Source organism: Opisthocomus hoazin, chromosome 3 (assembly GCF_030867145.1).
Source record: "Opisthocomus hoazin isolate bOpiHoa1 chromosome 3, bOpiHoa1.hap1, whole genome shotgun sequence".
Taxonomy (NCBI): domain Eukaryota; kingdom Metazoa; phylum Chordata; class Aves; order Opisthocomiformes; family Opisthocomidae; genus Opisthocomus; species Opisthocomus hoazin.
This window is the reverse complement of record NC_134416.1, coordinates 50,097,447-50,116,806: the sequence shown is the minus strand read 5'-3', so window position 1 is coordinate 50,116,806 and position 19,360 is coordinate 50,097,447. Positions and strand designations below refer to the sequence as shown.

The following is a 19,360-nucleotide window of genomic DNA, read 5'->3' as shown; positions in this document are numbered from 1 at the left end:
GACTTTTGCTGACAGCACATCTGCAGACCGTAGAAGGACTGGTACTGTTGATGTAATTTCTACATCGTGTGGTAACCACAATATGAGCCATTAAAAACATGCTTCAGTAGTTTATATAGTAACAAAGAGCAGAATGGAAGGACATTAGTGAATATTACGGTCCTCTTGCACTTGGACTTGACTAGCCAAAACATAGTTTTGATCAGATTCTATTTGTTTTGCTGCTGGCTGGAAGCATTCTCAAATCACAGATGCTCTCAGCATTGCTGCTGTTGGTGCCATCAAGCCACACATACAGTAGTCATCTTCTCCTCAGCATGTTTCAGAAAACAATTTCAACCACAATGACTAGAGAAATTACAAACTCAAAATGACTGATTATCCACCTGAAGACAGACCATTAAAGGGATCCACACCAGGATGCAATAACTAATCTATTGTCAAGAATAAATTTGCAATGAGAAATGAAAATGCACTACATGTGAAAAGATTGTTCATTCTCCTATCCCCTGTAAAACTCCACGTGGACTCTTCTGGCAAAAGAATGACAGAAACCCTGGATTTCCACTGTAGAACTTTCTACTACAATTGCAATTTTGATGTTATTGATATTAATGTTTGATATTTTGATATCTGAAATTGAAAATAAACCTGAGCTTTGCCCTAGAGGGTGCAGGTACACCTCTCGTGCTCCTTGTAGACATCTGCTGCCACGGCCTTACAAATGACATCTGGAGAAGACTAAAAAAATCAGTTTGCTATGTCTAACAGCCTACAAAACTTGAATAATGGAGCCGCCACAAGAACAATCCCAGTCCTTTCAGTATTTGGGCTGGCAGCCAGACAGCACGTAGTATCTCAACTACCACTAGAAACAGAGAATTTGCCCAGGAAATCTTGGTTTCTCTTGCTTTGCAGTTGGCCCTGCTGAAAAATAACATTGCTGTTTTGCTTAGCTCTTCAGCTAGGAGAGAGAACTTCAGACACAGAAAGCCACGAAGCCAGCAGCACAGCACTGAGAAACAACTTTTTAATTAACTACTACAAAGCTGGCCAGAACACTATACACAGGGCTGAAATCTGCCTTTGCATGCATACGATCTTGATGTCACTAGAGTCATCAGGAGTCAATGTGTGCTGTCTGGGAAATAATTTAGTCCATTAAATTTATGCAATTTACATACAATTAGTGGCTTCAGACTTTTACTTTTGAGCAGAAAAGGAAGATAAAGGAGGTTTAAAATAATCAGGATATACCCATGTGGCTGACTATTACTGTTTCAAATTAGGCCAAACTGTCAACTCAAAAGGTATTTTTTTAAATCTTTGCAGATATGTTTAAACAAAGAAAAATATACATATTAATCAAAATATTTGAGCTTATGTTCAAAGACAAAATCTCAATAGATTCAAACTTCCTGTTTCAAGTGAAACGTTGAGGGCCACTTTAGCTACCTTCACACTGGCCATTTATAGCATCTTTGGAAACACAACATATATATGTACATTTCAAAGGAATTAAAGAGGCAGAGATGCCTCGGGAAACAAAATGCCTTGCAGCCAAGGAAAAATATAATGATTATTACTGTTTTCTTACTAAACTGTGAAGGATAAATCTGTGACATGGAGAGACACATACTTTGTAAAGTTGGCATATAGTATAAATTTGTGATTTCTGTTATTGATGTAATGAGAATACCAGCAGCAAGATCCTTGCTGGGACAGAATAGAGTTTGTGATTTTATCGTATTTGTGAGTGTTAACAGACGGCCAGGTTCTGTGAGGTGCAGCGCACCACGCGGGAAGTGCAGAACATCTTACCTATTTTTCCCTGAATATCTTAATAAAAGAGAGACAAATTGTTACCCATGAATTCCAGCTGGAGGAAGATCTCAGGCTGCAGGCAGAAGCTGTGCTTTACAAGTTGGGGGAGGGGGGGCAGGGGTTGGGTGTTGCAATAGTGAGAAGGAAATTCAAGGAAAGAGAGCGATACACTATTAACAATATTTTTCTTATTGGTGTCTTAATTCAAAAGCTTGATCTGGTGAACCAGTGCATACATTAAATCACGCTACTTGTGTGCGTGGAGGAGACAGACTGGAGAGCATCATGTTAGACAGTTCAACATCCAGCCAGCAGACAGCCTGAGCAGCAGGACACCGGGCACAGGGCGAAGGCAGCTCAGGAAGAGGGCAAAACCCACAGGGAGCAGAAACTCTGGGCAAAAATGGGATGAAAAGAAAGGGCTGGGCAGAGGAGTAACCCACTGCCGTGGGGAAGCCAACAAGATAGTGCCATAGAGAAGCGCTGGCAGAACAGGCTACGTCTATTATTTTCAGGTCTTTAAGAACCCTGGCTTTTTTTTATACGGTAGAGTCACCTCTGCTTTTTCCTTTCTGGTAACAAGGAAAGGAATTATCTTCAATCAAAACACAGAGTTTATACGGGAATTCCCTTGGGTTTGGAGGCCTGGACTCCTGAGCGTGAGAGGTCTCTGCCAACTGTACCTGCCCCGCTGTAATACAGTCCCACTGCTACACGGAGGGTTCACATCCTTTTCTCGGAAGAGAACACAACACAGGTTATGGGTTTGGGTGCATGCTTTGAACCTCACTGCACTTCCTCACATGCAGTTAGTCCTGTTTACAGCTGATGCTTAAAGTTGTCTAGAAATGCAGATAAGGACTTCCAGTCCCTTCGTGAAACCTCAGTCCTAATAAGACTTGGATCAACTTCCCAAAATCACACATTTGGCAGAAGGCAGGAAAAGTTGAGACAATGTTTGACCAGCCAACATTATCCCACACACAGGTTAAATGCTGGAGAATAAAAAGAGAAACAAATCATGACCTTGAGATAAAAAAATCCAACATCTTGGTTAATTTAATTTAATAAAAGGACATGCAAGGTAGAAGCTTTGTGCAGTTAACCATCTAAAATTTTTAAAAGGTGTAAACAGCTATGTAAAAAGATGTCACTCTAAAACACAACCTCATGGAGGTGGTGAAAATACACAATGAACTCTCCAATAAATGCTTGCTTGTGTCATTTTATCACAGAAGGGGCTTTTTAATCAGTAACTTAATTTGACAATAATTTCTTAGTGCTCTTTCTGGTGAAAAACATTTATTTGATGAATTTTCTCTTACCACAATCCCCGCTTTGTTTGGCACTTGTGTGGATTCCTTGTCACCCATATGTCTACCACTGATTCAAGGGCCAGCCTGAATAATGGCTTAAAGCTTCCATACCTTTTGTGTTTATTTCTATACTCTATCATATAATAGGTGTATGACTGACTACTGAGTTTTTTAACAAAGAAGACAGACATTGTCTTTGATCATCAGTGCTCTTAATATTTGGTAAACTGGTCAAAAAAAGGAAGTTTTCAGGAAGGGTGCTCTTATACTAACAAATCTGGAGCTTATGCGTGACTTTCTGAGCAGCCCTGGGAGGGAGCAGAAAAAATCAAATGTCCCTTCACTACCTATTCCATGGACCCAGGTCTCTGGAAAGGCATCGCAGGGCTCTTTTATCGTATCAGTCACGACACTTTCCCTTTTTACTCATAAACACACACAGAAATACAACATATGCTGTTTCTTAAAGCGGACTGAGTGTGTTTACTAGGTTTTTGCAACAATAATCATTTTAGATACAAGAAAAATACCTACCCTTCAAGGTGAAAACAGGATTTTATTTCCTTGATATTATATTGTCATGAATCACTAACGGGCCTCATTAAAACAAAGACCCCATTTGTCTGCATATGTATATACACGTATGTATTGCAGAAACACATGCACACATACATTTTATACATGTAAAACACATATATGCATAAATAGATCTAAGTTAGAGAATACTGCTATATATAACTATTAAATAATGATAAATTTATTTTTTATTTAAAACTCAACAGAAAAGGCATGCATACTGAAAATGTAAAAATACATAGGCTGAACATATAAACCCTGTTGAAAAAAAACAAGTTTAGGAATAGCTGACAGTAATAAAAAGCAGACAGTTAAAATCCTACTGCAAACAGTCTAGTTTAAAACTGGGAGTCTTGAGCATCTATTAAAGTGAAATACAGGACCATATCAAAGAAAGCCAGAGCATTAAAATAACCAGAAATGGAATAGCTAGAATACCCCTCTGTTTAACTCTACCACCAAGAACACAAACACAGATTTCACACGCTGCATCATGTCACACACCACCTTAATTTAGTTACATTAAAATGCGTTTTCCTCAAAGAAAAGCTTGTATTATGACTATACCTTTAAATAGCTCATGTTTTCTCTGTTTGGGTTTTAATATAAAGAAAAAACAAGGTCGAATCAGTAGTTGTAAATTTTCTCGCTTAATTTGATAGTTCAGCACTTTTGCAGTTGAGTTTGCAGCACACACAGATCGGTTTCCTCACGCTTTCCCGCTTATTTTTAAGCACACAGGAATTCTTAAGCACGCCGCACAGTGCATACACAATTTGTAAGGCATGCTCATCATCACTTGTTCAGCTTTATGCACCAAATGAGACATGCTTCAGGTTTCTAGGTGCACATCTCACGATGATGTTTTAAAATTTTATCACCTAGTTTCCAGGGAACTGAGGCTTTGAATCTATATTTGAAATACCACCTGAACGGGTGAAACATATTGGTATTCCACACACAGCCTCCTGCTGTCATTCCACTGTTGGCATGGGACAGTCTTCACCAAGACTTAGAAAACCTCATTCAATATTCCTCTCTGGAGGATCTGACACTTACTGTGAATTCTGCTCTTCCACTTAAATACCAGTGTCTGTGGCAGGCCAATTCTATCATTGCAGATACAGCATCCCTCAGGCGAGGTCCAACCTTTCTCTCGCAGTGCACCCAGGGATTAGCTTGACTTCCCCTAAATTCTCTCCAGTGCACAGTACGAGCTAATCTTTCCTGTAGGAAGCAGGAGATGGGGTTGCCATGACAACAGAGCACATTCTAGCAGTGGGACCACTGAGATGAGCTGAAAAGACGACAGTGAAACATGCACTCAGCCTTCCTCTGGGGCTACGGGCTTCTTCCTCCAGGATTTAATTCCCTTGCTAGTTTACTGACAGGCTAGGAGGTTGATTAGCTATGTATTTTGCTAAGGGGAGATTACTAGTTAAGAATATGGTTGAGAGATCATAGCATTATTTAATGAAACTGCCATTGCTGCTTACGTTAAATGGCTGATTTAATAAGCAGCGTAGCTGCCTTTAAACCACTGCTTGTTCATAGACATCAGTCCTACACTTAGTCCACACTAACATCTCACTGTAATAAAGTCACAAGCCAAGCTCTGCGCTTCAGCTTTGGTTTTCCAGCGTGTTAGCCACGTGGTCTTTCTTTAATGGTTTTACACTCATAGGCATACATGCACACAAAGAGCACAGTGTAACATCTGTGTTTGAAGCTCAAAGGTTTCTGCTGAGGGGGGAGGGGATACCGAGAAAAGCAAAGCACAGCAGCCGCATGTCTTGTATAAATGACAAAACAGCCACAATAAGCTTTGGAAGCCCTGTTCATCAGGCAAAAGAAAATTGAGTAATCCATATTGTACGTATCAGCTATTTACTGCTATTTACAGAATAATGTCTGGATCCTATGCTTTAAATATTTTTGTCAACAAGAAAAATAGAAAGCTTTTATAGCATTTACATTTCAATTATTCACACAATTTAATTACTCAATCAAATTTTAATGCAAAGGGGTTTTCTTTGTGTTTTAATTTCTCTTACAAAACCACACAACGTATTATTGTGGTAAATTCCTGGAGGCTGGAGCATGACAGTGTCTTCTGCTGTTATTTCAGACACAAGCGTCTCTCAGTGAGCTTTCACACTAAAGCAGCAGCAACTGAGAATGTAAAGCCAGTCTCTAATCATGTTTTTCACCACCCATTTACACAGAACAGATTCCTTCCTCCTTTGTGCCTTTGCTCTCGAGCATGTAATGTGTGGGGCTACACACATGACACCCCATCAGCAGGTAAGATACACCAGTCCCCTCAGTACCAGTAATGGCTTGCTGAACACCAAAAGAGCTGTAGATGAGTCAAATCTGCACCATCTGAGTCCACTTCCCTCTCTAGAAAAATTAAAAGAAAAGAACATCCATGATAGTCTCTGACTGACACATGAGAGAGAGAGAGACCAGAGGCTACATGTAGCCAGAACTCCTTGGGGTAGGGGAGGAGGTGGGCAGGCAAACAGTGGGCAGGTGTGTAACAGCTTTCCCTGTACAGCCAGTTACACAGGATAGCTGGCAGTTAGTCCCAACTCAGTCTCGGTAAGCCCCATACGGCTGGGAATAAGGCTTTGGCTGGAGAGGGAAGGTGCCTTCTCAGGGAGGCACCTCGCTGCCTGGGGTAGGTAAGGAAAATCCTGGGAAGTCTGTGGGGATGGGGGCATAGGAAAGCCCAGGTCAGGATCTCCAAATTATCATCAAGTCACTGTTGTTTTCCTGGTGCTACATTAATTCCACTTATAGTGAGAAGCCCCCAGACAAAACCCAGCCAAGTAAAAAGCATACAGCTTATTTTCCATGGATAGGCAATATTGCATTTCTGTAACCTTGAAAAGTATCTCAGTGTTACACAACCCTCTCAGTTTTACCTTAATTTGGATCTTAGCATGTGTCAGGAACATACATGTGCAAAACAGTATCCCTCCAAATCTGCTGGCTCTGACTCATCCCACAGCTTGTTATGAAGATGAATTACACCACATAGTACAGCACCTGTATTTATTATCATCTAATTAGTGTGAGGTTTTTCTCTTTTTTTCCACTTTTCCACTCATGTTTTTGCAGCTGGAGAAATGCCAAACCATGTAAGCGACATATGCTTTTGCTTTTGAAATCATCCAGCCAGAATTCCCAAATACTGAAAAATCTTTGGCTAAATAATTTTCAGCTCGAGAGACAATATTTTACACCTTCAATTCCACTGGGAAACACTGATATTTGTAGGCATGCAAATTGGTTTTGAGGGAAAAGGGCATATAATCAGATGTTGAATGATGTTACAGATTTTTCCTGTCATATGCTGTCTCCTCACAAAGTGAAAAGAACAGTTAACAGCATGATTAACGCTGTGAAAATAGCTAAACTACTATTATGGCTAATGAAAGCAAAGTTCTGTTTCTTTTTTGTTTCACAAGCTATGATTGTAGAAATCAGTAAATATTGCCCTTAGAATGCACACATTCATTCCTCAGTGCTCACGTGCATAACTTCCATTTAATAATACTGAATCTTGTGTTCCTGGAAATTCAGTCTTTCAACCAAACACAACATATAGATACTATATTTCTTTAGTCTTTGGACAGGGGATGGATTCCCCTAAACAAGCAGCACCCAGTTACTAAAATGGCTTCAAATTAACCCTGACCATCTTCTTCCCACTTCTGGCTGAAACCTCTTGGGTTTTATTTCAGATGAATACCCAAATCACTCCCTCAGTGGCAACACACCCTCACACACACGTGGAGAAACAGAAGCACTTGAAATGTGCTAAGTTCAGAGATCTCCTGCAACATGCAAGAGCTCACAGGTACCCATACTGCATACGCATATCCCTGGGCATACCCAGGGAAAGGCAACTGTTTTAGTGAACCCAGGTGGAGCTTGCCAGAACAAGGAATAAGATAAAATGAACGGTGATGACACATATGTAAGCAATCTCCTCTAACTAGGGAACAACATGTACCTGTAACACACTAGGAGCAGAGAAGAACGCTTCTAAGGCTCCAGCAGAGTAACCAGCTCTAGTTTCCTAGCAGAAACAAGCTGCTCCCACTGCTCTCATACAGGTGCCTGCTTTACCTTTTTTGAAGGTCGAGTCTACCTTTATCAAGGGTGGAGTCTGAATTTTGCCCTCTGTCTACCTTCTTGTTTGGGAGGGGGGTGAGAGGTGAATACGCAACAGCCACTCTTCCTCTCAACAGGACACCCACAGTTTGAAGACAAGACGTGGGAGATCAGAAGACAGATCCTGTCCTACGTTTCTGCATGAATTCACAGCTTTGGCCACAAATGTGGAGTCTGAGGATTTCATGTTGAAAATAAACAAACAGGAAAGAAGACAGGAAAATAAAACTATATATAGGTCCAACGTGAAAAGTTGACAGGAGAAAGTGAAGGTTTCTGTTTTGATTTCCTGTCTTTTTCTTTACTATGCTTAGCTGTGAAATCACCATTGAATCCCATTTTTATTATAAGGTTTCTGTACACAGCCGTTCACAGAGTCCTTTGAAAACTGTGAATGAAAGGAAACATCAATCTTCATTTTAAGAACTATTCATTTGAGATTAAACAATTCTAAATGTGGAGCCCTGAACAAAAGGTTTAAGGATGTGTAAGTCTTGCTGAAACAGAGCAATAGTGCCTAGTACTTTGCAGGATCAAACCTGTGGTTCCGGGTTTTAAAACCGCTAATTCCCTATCCTTTCCATTCTCTCTTTAAATATGTCTTGGTAACTCAGATCCTACTTTTGTCAGATGAATTCCTGATATGAAACACCAAGTGACCTTCAGTCCTTGTGCAGTGATAAATCAAGAACAAGAAGCCTACACCAGTGCAAGCTGTACCACCACCTTCTGACAGCAAACACTCAGTTTTCATATTCTAAGCACGGAACTAATGGTGCAGAGCTAATAATCAGAATACACCTAAACATGAAAATGAAAAATAAAATTTTTGCTTTTTCACTTCAAGAGTGTAACAAAACTGCTCTTAAAAACAATCCTATTTCATTTGTTGGAAATGTAACGTATAACTAAGCATTTTCCTCCTGTAATTTTATCCACTGGATCATATAGGCAATCAGGACCTATTTCTGGTACCTCTTAGACTGTTTTTCTCCACCTCTGGTTCTTCTCAATTCACTGACTTTACTCAAGGTTTACAAATAGGAGTAGATATTAGCATTATCAGTGTTCAGGAATTTTGAATCAAACTGTTTTGTAAGTAATGACACATTTCAGGAGATATGATTTGTTAATATGCAAAATGATAAAAATTACTATGATTTCTTTCTAATAGCTGAAGTAATTTATACAGAAAAACTAAAACAGCCTATACTTGTAAAACTGTAATATCACTTTGCCTTCTTAAGGAAATCCTTTGCATTTTGGGAATGTAGTGCCAAATGTAATGTAGAAGTACTTACTGAACGGATAAGCTAACCCTTTGTGAGATGCGGTGAACATTAAAGAAAATTATTTCTACACTTTTTTCTGGATCTGTAAGATTAGTTTATCAGACTGGGAGTGGTGGAGAGGCAAGGCGAAGATAGAAACACTCTTTCAAATGTCTGTTGCTTATGCACCTTGTAAAAACTGAGTTTCATAACTTTCTTAAACAAGGCAATGGGGTTGGCTTGAACAATTTCAGAGGTCCCTTCCAAATTCAGCTATTCTTTGATTCTTTGACTTACACAGGCTACTTTGTGTCAGTACAGTCTCTGGGGAGAGATACCAACAACAAAAGATTACACCATACTTACGTCTGGTATACATTCTTATTCAAAAAGATGATACAGAGAAAATAACCATGACTTTGAAATACACAATGTTATTTCCAGCAATGATCCCTTACCACTTTCCTGAGAGAGGCTAAGAAGAGATACACTCTCCTGACCCTGACACCAGGCAACAACCAGAGGCATGACCAAGAACAGAGCGAGCATGTTTCCCTGGCTTACCCTCCCACCACCCAGCTACCTTTAGGTCAGACGCTTCCTAAACCTGACCTTATGTATCTTGGCTACGTGGTCAGCTTTGTGGACCACGCTAGGAAGCAGGTTCCGGCCTTTGGACCAACTAGAGCAGTCTGACTTGTGTCCATGCTGCTCAGGGCAGGACTAGCTTTGTCCACGCTGCGTAACACTTAACCTGTCTCAACTGCATGGTAACCCCCAAGTAACCAAATAGGACAGACATAGCACAGTCCTCCACAGCAGTGGTTGTAAAAGGACAACAATGACATCACATTGCGATGCCCAAGTCCTTGGAGGGACGTGGTTGTCATGTTCCCAAGAGCAACCTGAATGTGAACTGTGCAGACATTGTGTGTATGACCTGGGGGTCAGACTTGGGTCTGAAAAATGCAAAAAGCCAATGAATAGCTTAAAAGCTCATTCTTGCCTTTTAAAGCTCTTCAAGGATTTTCCCTCCATTATTTTTTCTGTTTTTTTCCTTTGAGCCTATTTAAACATTTGGCATCTACAACATCCTTTCGTGATGCACAAAAAAAATCTTCTTTTACTTATTCTGGTCATGATGTCTGTTAATTCCATCTGATGGCCCACACATTTTATATTACGACAGACAACAAATAATTTGTACTCCTTCATGTTCTCCATACCATTCACGACTTTACAAATATCAGTCATGTCCTCTTAAATTATCCTTTTTCCAGATTAAAGAGTCATAGTTGATGTAGTTCTTTCTCTCATGGAGACAATTTTGTATGCTTGATCTTCCTTATCACTTTCTCCCATACCTCTTTTTCTATATACTTTTTGGAAAAGGGAGGGCAGAATGGCACTGTAAGTACATAAATTTAGACAGGGATGTGACAGGAATATAAGAATTGCTACAGTGGGTCAGAGAAAGTCCATTTAGCCTAATATCCTGTCTTTGACGGTGGTGAAAAAGGAGATGCTGCTGTTCACTATTTTGCTGTCTAATGCTTTCCTAGTGAATCCAGTTGTTGTTCATCTATATTAAGCTCTGAAGTGTCCTCCTTCTATCCACAACCTCACCAAGGTTTGTGTGTGTCGTGGTTTCAGCTGGCAGTCAGCAACCAAGCACTAGACAGCCGCTCACTCACCCCTCCCCTTCCTCCCCAGTGGGACGAGGAGGAGAAACGGACAAAAGGAGAAACTCGTGGGTTGAGATAAATACAGGTTAATAAGACAGCAAAAGAAATACTACTAATAATAATAATAATTAATATTTATGCAAAACAAACTTTATACAATACAATTTTCTCACCACCTGATGACCGATTCACAGCCAGTTACCGAGCAGCAATCACGGAACCCAGAACACAAGGATTTTGTGAATTTCACTGAACTCCCGAAAAAAAATTGAACTCATAGAAAAGTTCAAACTCCTGGACAAGAAAGGATTCAAATCCATGGAAAAAAGAGGATCATTCCTGCCTCCTGACCAACCCCCATTAATAAACTGATCATGACATCTACAGCATGGAATATTTCTGTTGGCCAGTCTCGGCTGGCTGCCCGGCTGTGCTCCCCCTCAGCTCCTGCATACCTGCTTGTTAGCTGAACATGGGACACCAGAAAAAGTCCTTGACTTCTTCACAATGATTAAAAACATCAGCGCCATCAACATTTTTCTCATACTGAATCCAAAACACAGCAGCTACTGGGAGGAAAACTAACTCTAGCCGAGCCGAAACCAGGACAGCGCACCAAAAGGATTCTCCACTTATTCCCACTGCACTAGCTGATTTAACATCAGTCTACAAATCCCATTTAACCCATATCTTCAGCACTGCTTCTACCAATTCATAACACTATTTTTTCCACTATTTTGCATGAGCTGATCTAACATCTGTCTACAAATCTTGTTTAACCTGTATCTTCAGTGCTACTTCAAACAATTCTTAACACTCAATCTGTCAACCATTACTAAGCGCCAGGCTGATGTTTTCCTAGATCTATTTACTATACTCCCAAGACTTTTTTCCAAGGTGGTAATAGCCATTCATAGCCCCTTTAGACTTCCATAAATTGAGGACTGAGTTTCTTCATTACCTTACATTCACCACAGCTTAATTCCTTATGTCATTTTATCAGCCAGTACCATGAGATTCTTCTGCATCTCTTTACAATCAGGATTTGTTTTATGATCCTGAGTAACTTAGTCTTGTCAACAACACGTGTCACCTTGCTCTCCAGCCTTCTTCCAGCTATTTACAAATATTTTGAACGGTAAGCGTCCTACTGAAAATCCGTTTAGACTCCACTCTCTCCACTGAGAAAACAATGTATTGATATTCTCCATTTCTGATATTTCAGCCACTTAGATACTACAATCTTTATGAGGGGCCTTCTTAAAAGCCTTTGGGAAATCCCAATGGATTACATTTTCATCCCCCTTGCCAAGGGCTACCCTTCTTTACAACAGATTTTCACTGGAACAAGCAAGCTGAAATGGCCCATCACAGATATTGGAGAGAGCTAATGATCAGACTGCATGAATGTTTGGGTGTTCCAGAACTCCACCTTCCAGACCCTGATCCTTGTCTGAGTAGCACATAGATGTGCAACCTGGTCTCCTGAGCAACCTGATCTAGTTGAAGATGTCCCTGCTCACTGCAGAGGCGTTGGGCTAGATGACCTCTAAAGGTCCCTTCCAACCCAAAGCATTCTGTGATTCTGTGTATCCTGCACCAGCCACAAGCTCAGCAACTGTTTCACACACTAATAATTTTGACTCTTACCAGGTTTACGCTCTCTACTCTTCCTCAGTACATTGCATTTCTACACTGTATTATTATGCTCTTGCATAGAAACCCTGTTCTTCAGGGCAGTTTCTACCGATGTGACCAGTGAAGACCTCTGATTTTTTCATTTGCGGTTCCCTGGATACCAGCTGCAACACTGAAAGACTCACATTTGCTATCTTCCATTTCAATGCAAGATGCTTTGAAGGTCAGATCATTCATATCTACCTATGTGTGAGTATTAAACTATATGTTCCCAAATAGGAAATTCAAGGCACAGGCACTTAAATATTTAAATTAAATATAATCCAGGTACAATCACAAAGCAGTTGCACTTAGCACAATGTAATTTTAGTCAAACTACAATGCCCAGTAATGTAAAACCTATTCGCACTCTGAGATAAAAAAGCTCATTTCCAAATTTATGTTTTCCAAGTTCAGTGTTATTCCTGTTACACAGTCTTAATGTATATCCGCTTAATTTATTCCCCTCTGTATCTGTTACTTCTAATATTTACATTTAGTTGTAGTAAAGAACCTCACTGGTCTCTGTTTAGCTTTATTCATGTGAATTTTACTCTACAACCTTGTGTATTTGTGCATAATCTACTCAAGTGGGGCAGGCTAGCATCAGGTAGGGTTTGATAGACAAAAACAAAAAAATTAAGATGACCAGTGTATTTATTGCTTTCTTCTTTTAGTGTTCACAATATCAGTCAGAAAGCAGCATCTCTATGTTAAAGTGTACACACTACTGATTCTGGCATTTTCAGCTAATTCTAAAAATCCAGGAAATCCAAGAGTTTATTGTTCAAGCTTTGTCAAAATTCAAATACTACCTTTACTTTAGAAAAAAACACAATCTAAATTAGCTTTATAGAAGTAATTTCTTCTTCCTTGCTGATATTTATGATATTATGGGATATTGATTAATTTTAAGGATTACCTGTGAATACCCTAGGGCTTATTTCTCTCATCCCACTCTTCTGTGCATATTTCCCACCTGTTTATCTCCTATCCAGGAGCAGAAATAGCTTTACTGGAACATGTATTCTAAATGCATAAATTATTTTCCAGTACCTCAAAAAAAAAAAATAAAATCCCACAGCATAATGTAATTGCAATAGATATTATCAGTATGATAAATGCTTTTTATAGTGCTCATGGTTTCAAATGAAATAATTAATTTCAGTAGCTGCATCAAATTTCCTTCCTATTACTCCAATTCATGTCACTACAGCACTTTGGATAACCTACTGTGCATTTCTATGTCCAAATGAGTTTAGGACTGTTTTCAATATAACATGAAGTCTGATTTTCCCTGTTACAATATTTGGTCTTTTTAGAATTTTACAGCTTCTTTTTCTATGTATCAGTTTAAGTTACTGTTAAGGAAAAAGATACTGATATTAAAAAAAAGCAAGAAATAGGATGCAACAACATACAGTGAGATAACTGAAAGTTCTGTAAACAAACAGCTTTGAAAGACCAAAAATGCCTATTTCCCAGTCATGCCAGGCAGGGAGTCCTATTTAAGGCTCCCTGAATAGGTTTATGAATTCAGAGCAGGAGAAAGTATTTTAACTAATTTCTATCTTAAAGATCACAGAAAATAGCGAAGTTTACATAAACCATATTGGCTGAAGATCTTTCTCCAGGAGCTGCTTATTTATGACAGATACACAGAGAAATCAAGATGAGGGAACAAGAAAATGATACCATGTTAAAGGCCCAGCAAAGTGACAAAAAAGCATCTCAGCTATCTATCTCTTAAAATCTCTGGATGAACATTTGGTATAAGACCATGAGTACCAAAATCAAAAGTGAAGCAGTTCTTTTTCTTTGCATAACTATAAAAAGAGGCAAGAAAGATATGCTAGCCAGCTCTGGCTTGACAAAGCATCATAATCAAGGAACATACAATATGGGAAAAGAGTTGAATACTCAAATTTTTGTCTTGGTTCAGTGTATCTCAGTATATTTGTAAGAAATCTATTCATATTATCCCATGGCTGCTAGAATGAAAGCTTGTGAAGAGAGTAAGGTGGAGCTAAAGAAAGTGCAAGCTTTAAAGCAGATGTGTTTCAAACACCCAGTCAGGCAAGTAGACCTAAAACCTTTTAAGCACAGCTGATCTGTACCAGAACACCTACGTCAGTCCTTTGCTTTGCTACAAGGTGCATCTCCAGAAGACTTGTATGAGATGCTGGAAGGCTCCAGGCCAGAGTGAGCGATTCTCACAAACATCCGTCTTGAGGAACCAAGACAGAGACGTGCGAATTAAGCAAACTCCCAAATCAGGCACTGTGCTTTGGGAACTTCCTCACCGTGACAAGGGAGTGTGGCAGAGCAGCAGAACCCTGCGGAGGCAGGGCATGGGGCTGCGAAGCCCATCTCTCTCCCTCTGAGATGTCACATAGGCAAGGAAGTTCAGTGCTTGCGCAAGACAGTGACCAGCCTTGCAAGGGAGGGTGTGAGACCACTGACATCCCCACACACATGCCCACCGACTCATTTTGAGGACTGTTGGGAAGCCAAAGTATTGAAGATTAATTGTTGCTGAACAGCAGCCAGTGTTCCCAATAAGGAGGACCTCATGGCTGCAGCCCTGTTTAACCGAGGACACTGAATCACTCACTCCCTGTCAGAAGGACAAACACTTGGTATCTTTAACCAAGGACACGCTGGAGCCACTGGACCTCAAGAAGGACGGTTAATTAGGGTGTTTTATGTATGTTGCAAACTTGGCAGGAGAACTGGGAATTCACATATCCTTAGCTGAACTACCCTCATTATAATACTAAAAATCACACCCCCTGCGCTGGAGACCCCGGCCATGCAAAGACCCTTCCTCACCGAGCATGCCTAGTGAATTTTAGGAGCACTGTGTCTTTAAACCAACATGAGAAGAGAACTAACGAAACCTAGTTAGAAGGGTATGGCTAATAGGCGGTATTTTTAACTGTATAAATACACGATGTGATTGTAGGCAGGTGTGCAGCCACCACCGGAAGACCTTGACCACCAGCAAAGACCATCACTGGATCCAAGGGTGATGATATATTTTCTCTTGTCTTTCTTTCTCTGTCTCTGAATTTCTAGGCACATAAGGTTAATGTTGTTGTAAATTTGTGAGTCTGCTATATTTTATAGTTTCATAAAATCAGACATTATGATGTAGTAAGTTTTGCCAAGCCAATATCTGTTCTAACCCCACTGTGCTGAAAGTAATGCCATGAAGCTGCAAAGTTACCATCTTTTGTAATCTCACTGAATCCCAAGTAAAGCTTTGTTTTTAATCAAGCCTCTTCAGCCGTTGTCGCGACTGCTGGGTACTGCGCAGAGAATCAGAAAAGATCACCTCCCCCTACCCACCAAGTGGGACAGGACTGATGCTGAAGCAATGGCACGTGAAGAGGACACGAGGAAGAGAATGAAGAAAACTTTACTTCCTCTTGCTGTTTCCACCTAGTTCCAAAGTTCTGTTAAGTTTCAGTAGCAGTTATATAAAGAGTAATTCTTCGCCCCTGGTAGGAGCAACAGCTAAACTCAGTTTCCAGAGGGGAATTACTAAATTGTCATTTAAATTGTTATCTTACCTTCTCACCAGAAGAAACAACAGTTGACTGATTCAATATCTCAGCTGGCATTAGACTCAAGGAATTATATGAAGAAAATATGCCAAGGACACCTACTCCGCAGTAAAGCATTTATGTATTGCAGGTAAGAAAAACAAATAAACAAAAGCTGAGACACGAGAGCATTACCTGGGTCATAACCTTGGCTGCTTAGTTCATCTGCTAGCTAATTCTCACAGACAGACATTAAAATTACGGAACATCTAATAGCAACAGAACGGAGATGGCACCGTAAAACTGATCAAACAGTATTCACTGCAGAGGATGAAAGTGGGGGGAAAGGGGTATCACATCCGCAGGGTATTCTCACGCTAAAAGCAAAGCATTCTTCATGTGAATAGTAAGGTAGCAGAAAAAAACTATCATGTCAAGACAACGATTGAGATCTTACTCCCTTTCCTGCTTTGAGAAAAACAAACATTTACTCAGTGAATTTGTGAAAATCAAATAGGCTGCACAAAAGGGAGAATAGCACTACCTGGATGAACTTCTATGGACTGCCTACCCTAAGACATCAAATAAAAAATTAAATAGTCTTTAAGTCTCAGATGAAGTGAAAACTTTCCCTATTGCTTCTTCCCAATGTTGGCACACAACTGGTCTGCAGTACGCTACCAGTTTAAGCACTACTTTTACAATAAGGAAAAATCCCACAGCAAAGTCCCTTTAACTCTGTGGGAATTACTGCAGTGATTTCAGCCATCTTTGGATACGGTACATCTTGCAACATGGGCGCTTTAACGGGTAACAGTTTGCTTGCTGTGAAAGGCAAAGACATGCTTTTAATTGTGTTCTCTAGTCATGACAACATAAATAATTTCTGTGTATGTGAACTCCAGATCCCTTGATTAACCTTGCTTACTGAAGATCTGGTCCACTGCTCACTGAGGTCATGAAGATTTGCATCAGGGTCCAAGTGCTTCAGATACCGAGTGGGGGATGATTTGTCATTCACTATGAAGGATAGCTGGACTGAGATTTACAAACTGTGCTGGGACATTTGGACAAACAACCATAAAAGAATTGCTCAAAGCCTAACCAAGAGGTGACAAAACCATTCGAGGGTGCCATAGTGCACAATTGATTTTGGTGAGAAGTGCATGGCCAGGATGAGGGGCTGGAATTCCAGTCACGCACAGCAGCTCACGGGAATCCTGCATAATTTATCCGTCTCCAATGGGTGACTTTAATGGTACTGCAACCTTCCAATTTAAGAAATGAAAAACATGCAAAGTTATACTAAATGCATGGAGGGGGGGTTGTAACCAAATCTTGCAGAATTCAAGTTCCACTTCTTTCCCAATTCTCCATGCCATGGCTGGTGCCTCTAAACCAGAAATGCTAACAATTCTAATGTCCTCTTATGTGAGTCAAAATTGGTGAGGTTAAAATTGATGGCTAGTCTTGGTACCAGCATAGCCCCAACCATGCAGCACAGCAGTGAAATGTGTGGGGTATTATTGTTAATTCCCACCAATGCATCAGTTCTGAAACTCCACCAGTAAACATGATTCAGGAAGACTGTTCCCCACCAACGCTCAGGTTACGTAAAGGCTTTGAGTACATCAAAATGAGAATAGTAACATTTTCCCTCTACGTCTCAGGCTTAAAGATTTTCACTGAAAGAAAAATCTCCCTTTTATTTTATTTTTAAATTTTTGTTCACATTTCCCAACACCAAATCACTAAAAGGTCACGGACGCACAGAGCATCACTTCCTAGCACCGGAGTCCTGGGGTGCTGGTCCCCCAGTGAGAAGGATGGATGCGTGCTTCCAGTTTGTTTTTGCGAAGCGGGTACACTGGTTTGACGCTGCCAGTAGGCAGGTCTCGAAGGGCTGCCTGCACCACCTGCGTCTCCACCGAGCTCTGCCTCCAAGGCGTGTACGAGCGTCTCTCTCCTTGCACAGAAGAGGAAGATGAGGGTGGCACAAGCAGCCAAGCTGGCAGGTCCAGCTGTGACACAGAGCAACCATTAAGGAGCACACCTAAGCATCGCGTCCAAGCGCATGCTTGGAGGAGGTGGGCACATGCAGTTCAAGCAGTGATTCCCTCACAGTTTACTTTTTTCTTTTGAAGAACACCATCAGACAGAGTCAGGTTTTGTTTGAGAGAAACTATTCTTGCCATTGGAGAAAGGTGAAGGAAAAGAAAGGGAGAGAGTGTCAACAGAGTACAAGAGGAAAAGCAGAGAGAAAAACGGGCAGAAGTGAAGGGCCAGGGACTTGCCTATTCTTTGTCCTCAAGTAGTTTTTCTTTTAGTTGGTTGGTTAGTTTGGTTTTTTAAGTATTTCTGCTTAATGTACATACACATCTAAGTGCATTAGTACTTACATGCCCTGACTTTTATCAGGTCACCGTTATGCCAGGCATTGTGCCTATACATAGTGACAAACTCCATAGCCTAAAAGCTTACTGCAATCAAGCAAGCCAGAAAAAAGATTAATTTAAAGCAACATTATCACCTCCACTCTCCAGACAGTAAACAAGACAAAGGGAAATCAAGAGACTTGACCAGGGCAGAGGTAACTCAGAAGGAAATGCAAACCCACTGAATCTCAGTTCCGCATCCCCTTCTCTCGTGATAAGAGCAGAGCTTGCACACTGGTCCCTTCCATAGAGATCTTTCTGCTGCCTAGCCAATTATTTCTACCATCCCATAGAGATTATTTTTTTCACACAAATTCAAGCATAGGAAGTTCCGTCTGAACATGAGGAAGAACTTCTTCCCTCTGAGGGTGACGGAGCACTGGAACAGGCTGCCCAGGGAGGTTGTGGAGTCTCCTTCTCTGGAGATATTCAAGACCCGCCTGGACAAGGTCCTCTGCAGCCTGCTGTAGGTGACCCTGCTTCTGCAGGGGGGTTGGACTAGATGACCCACAGAGGTCCCTTCTAACCTCTACCATTCTGTGATTCTGTGATTCTGTGATTCAGAGGTACTTTATTTTTGTCTCACCTATTCATTTCTTCGTGTAACCACTTGTCCATCTAATAACATATTCTGCTGGTTGAACTTAGCACGTTTCTACAAAACAATTAGGTACTTTTCAGTGAAGACTTCTACTTCAATTGGTGGCAAAAAGTATATTAGGCAACGGGGGGAGGCTAGACAGAGATTTAGGTTACGGTTAGTGGTTATGTTGGTTCATTATGGTAATTAGCACAATGTAGAGTGAAAATCAAACAGCAGGCTTTCAGTGCAGCATGCAACTG

At 40.6% G+C, this 19,360-nt stretch overlaps 1 protein-coding gene across 3 annotated transcripts in view; it reads right to left on the bottom strand.

Moving 5' to 3' along the window:
* Positions 1–19,360, bottom strand: part of NOL4 (nucleolar protein 4) — a 198,917-nt gene that overhangs the window by 97,431 nt on the left and 82,126 nt on the right. Inside the window, exon 1 of one of the 3 annotated variants that reach the window (XM_075416227.1) lies at positions 4,776–4,872. The exons of the other annotated variants lie outside the window; for them this stretch is intronic. The gene's annotated coding sequence lies outside the window, so the exon portion shown is untranslated. Of the gene's footprint in view, positions 1–4,775; positions 4,873–19,360 lie in introns of those variants that run through there. 3 annotated transcript variants of the gene reach the window in all.